This window comes from Pteropus alecto, unplaced genomic scaffold (genome assembly GCF_000325575.1).
Source record: "Pteropus alecto unplaced genomic scaffold, ASM32557v1 scaffold11, whole genome shotgun sequence".
Classification (NCBI taxonomy): Eukaryota; Metazoa; Chordata; class Mammalia; order Chiroptera; family Pteropodidae; genus Pteropus; species Pteropus alecto.
The window spans coordinates 5,308,939-5,312,655 of record NW_006431956.1 but is presented as its reverse complement, the minus strand read 5'-3'; the positions used below and the strand labels follow the sequence as shown (position 1 = coordinate 5,312,655).

Sequence of the window (3,717 nt, the reverse complement as noted above, 5' to 3'; positions counted from 1 at the left end):
TGAAAATAAACATTGTGACTTGTTCCCATTTAATTCTGACATGCTCTGCATCATGCAATACATGTATACTGTAGAAAATCTGGAAGATAGCAAAACCTAAAAACTGTTAATTCTATCAACCAGCAATAACCACTGTTAACATTTTGGCATATTGCCTTCCTGTTTTACTTCTAAATATTTTTTTGTTTCAGAAATGGGATGAGTGTATCTATTTTCACTAAACACCACACATAAGACTTTATCCATGTCATTAAATATTCACTGAAAACATAATGTTTATTAGCTGCATAATATTCCATTTTCTTGTTGTACCATTATGTTAATGATTGTTGTCTGCTGAACATATAAGTTGCCTCCAATTTTTCATTATTACGAATAATGCTTCAGTGAACATCCCAGTCTATAAAGATTGGTCTGCATCTCTCCGATTACTTCATGATATTAAATTATTAGAATAAAGAGTATAAATATTTTTAAGACTCTTGATATTTATATTGAAAAAAATTTTGTTAAAAGAGCCTTCTACCAATGTATTCTTTCATCAGGAGTATATGAAAGGGCTTGTTTTCTTGCAGATACATGCTAGAGTTAACTATTTTTTTTAGAAATCTTTGCTAATTTGATAAATGAAAAACAGAATCACAAAATCACATCTAAATAATTGTTTTTGGTACTTATGAGTTTGAATTTTTAGAAATGTATTTTTTATTAGTGTGTATTTCTAAGAATTATCTGTATTTTCACTCATTTTACTATTGGTGCAAAGTATTTATCATTTTATATTTTAAAAGCTCTTTATATATTTGATTGCCCCTTATTATATAATGTGTTTTAATTTTGCTTGATATTTTGACCAAAAAATGTTTTACATTTTATATAATTCAATCTATTGATCTTTCCCTTTTTAATTTCTCCTGCTGATTTTTAAAAATTACCATGACCTTTCTTACTCAGATTCCTTATATTTTCTTTTGGATTTTTAAAAAATTTATTTATTTTTATTATAGGGACATTGGTTAACGAAATCCAGTAAGTTTCAGGTTCTTTTGGATTCTTTTATAGTTTCATTTTTACATTTCTCTCTTATTCTATCTAGAACTCATTTGACATGACTTTATCTTCTACAGTGAAGGTAAATATAATTTGAGACTTCTCCCAGATAGTCCATTTTCCCACCATCACTCATTAAATAATTCATTAAATAAATTCATCCCGTTAGCAATGATTTGTAAAAGCTCCTTTGCCATCTCTTCCTATTATGTGTTCTGGGATCAGCTTCATGGTTGTCTTCTCTGTTCTATTCAACTGTGTTTATGCCTTAATCACTGTAATCTTATACATACAAGAACTTATCAGTGTTTCAGAGATTTCGTGGATGTGCTTTCATAAATAATTCTATTTGAAAATAAAGACGATCGATTTCTCTCATTTCTTTTCTCCTAGTTATCACTCAGGTAAAAGACAAATGTTCGGAGAAACAGATGTCTGGACTAAACCTAAGAAAGGCTCTTGCAATTCTGTGCCTCCTCTTTGGTGAAGGAAAAAAAAGTGTCTATGGCCATGCCACCCTGAACAAGTCCGATCCTGCCTGATCTCGGAAGCTAAGCAGGGTTGGGCCTGGTTAGTACGTAGATGGGAGACCACCTAGGAAAACCAAGTGCTGTAGGCGTAAAAAATAAGGGATTGTAAGCTGACAAGTTCCTTGCAGTCTGTGAGGTCAACCAAGGGTTGCTTTGACTAAAAAAAAAAAAGTGTGGTCTGCTTATTAAAATGGAACACTCACTGAATTGAAAAAATCGAAACGAAACAACAGTAGTGAAATCTGAACATAAGCTTGTTTTATTTTTCGAAATTGAGAACAAGTGTGTTAACCTCAAGAAAACCTGAATCTATAAAGGAAGTTGAGCCTTGGAAGTAGAAGCTGTGATCGTCAGAGCTTTCCTTTCCCAAACAGAAAACTTTGGGGGTGAGCAGACGATGAAATGAATTCACTTATAATACTCTTTAGAAGTGATGCATGAAACACTGTCTTTGTATTGAATTTTGTCTACTGGGGCTCAAATTCTTCTCTAAAGAAGATCTGCAATGATAGATGCCTTTCCACCTCCACAGCGCCCCCAGCATAGGGTCAGCTGTCAAGGATTTATGGATGTCTGGTTCATCCAGGTATAAGACACTGCAAATCGACTTGACTGTCAGCCTTTGCTGTCATCACAAGTCACATCACAGCTGAGTCCACCCAGTCTACTTGATCAAAACATGTCGTTTATTCTCCCTACTCTCCCAGTGTTCCTTGCACCCCCAGTCAACTAGCCTTGGGAAATGAGTGCCCTTGTTCACAAGCAAGCTGGGGAAGCTGTGAGTCAGAACAATCATTGCCATAACTGGAAACAATCAAGGTGTCCACCCTCTTAGAGAGAGGTAAGTCAGGCTGCCTCAACTGCTCGGTTGTGAACTCTCGCAGGACAAGGTCTGTACTTTATTTCTCTCCCATTCATGGATGACATCTGACAGTCAACCTTGAATGAATGCATGAACTGTGACATTAAAAAGACAGTCCGTTACTAAGGGACTAAGCTAAATAGTAGTATCAGTTAAACTCATGATCTTAGCAATTTGGACATTTTTTACATGGCCTGAATATGTATGTGATTCCTTTTATCTATTCATGTATGTTGAAAAACCCAAAGAGAGTGTCAAAAAAAGAAATGCGTGATGCACAGCATCACATTCTCATCTTCTTGGACCTTTTTTTTTTTTTTTTTTTTTTTTTTTTTTTGCAGGCGAGTTAATAAGAATGGGATGAGCCGGGGAGAGAGGCCTGTGCATGGGAGCAGGTATGCAGATGCCACTGCTAAAAAATGACATTGGTCTGGGAAGACAGACCCACAAGGCTTTTTTGCAGGCGAGTTAATAAGAATGGGATGAGGGGGGCAGAGAGGCCTGTGCATGGGAGCAGGTAGGCAGATGCCGCTGCTAAAAGATGACATTGGTCTGGGAAGACAGACCCACAAGGTACCCGATTTTCTTTGCATTTCTTTGGGTTGTGTTTTTAAGGAAACAGATGAAAATGAGGGAACTGGCTACATCTAAGCTCCCTTCTAGCCCTAAAATTATCTGAATCTGGGACAGCCTGTGTTTTCTAGAAACAGCCATGAGAAAAAAGGGAAGTCCTGAGTGGGGAACCAGCCCCCTTCCCCTGTGACTGGTTGGTTTTCCTTCATTCACTGTGATTTCCTCACTGCACTGTATACGCTACAAGGACGGACGTGACACCACCACGCAGCTGATGTTGACCATAAAGCATTATGGGTACAGAAATGAAAAATTCCAGAGACAAGCCAAACCTCATTAAGTCAGGAGGAAGACCGTTCACAATCTGACTCCATCTTAATCCCAGAATTTTTTAGAAAAGGCTAACAACCTCAGCTAACAGAGGCTGCCTAAAAAGGGAGTCATATTCCCTATGAGAGGGACTCTATGGGGCCACTTTAATGAACTGGGAATAAGACAGGTACCTAATATTCACCTGGAAAGAAATGCATCTAAGGCACTAAAAACTCACCCAAACCAGTTTACCTTCCATAGGCCAAGATCTTGTTTATGTTATTCGTTTGTATGATCTTTAAGAAATTGTTTTGCTAGGCAAGCTATTCGATCACCATGAACCCAAATTAGAAGTGCCTAAACTTAACAAAACTGCACTGTAGATTGGAA

At 37.0% G+C, this 3,717-nt stretch overlaps 1 pseudogene; it reads left to right on the top strand.

Annotated features, from left to right (window-relative positions):
* Positions 1 to 1,550: 1,550 nt before the first annotated feature.
* On the top strand, positions 1,551 to 1,669 carry LOC112475655 (annotated as a pseudogene).
* The last annotated feature ends 2,048 nt before the right edge of the window (positions 1,670 to 3,717 follow it).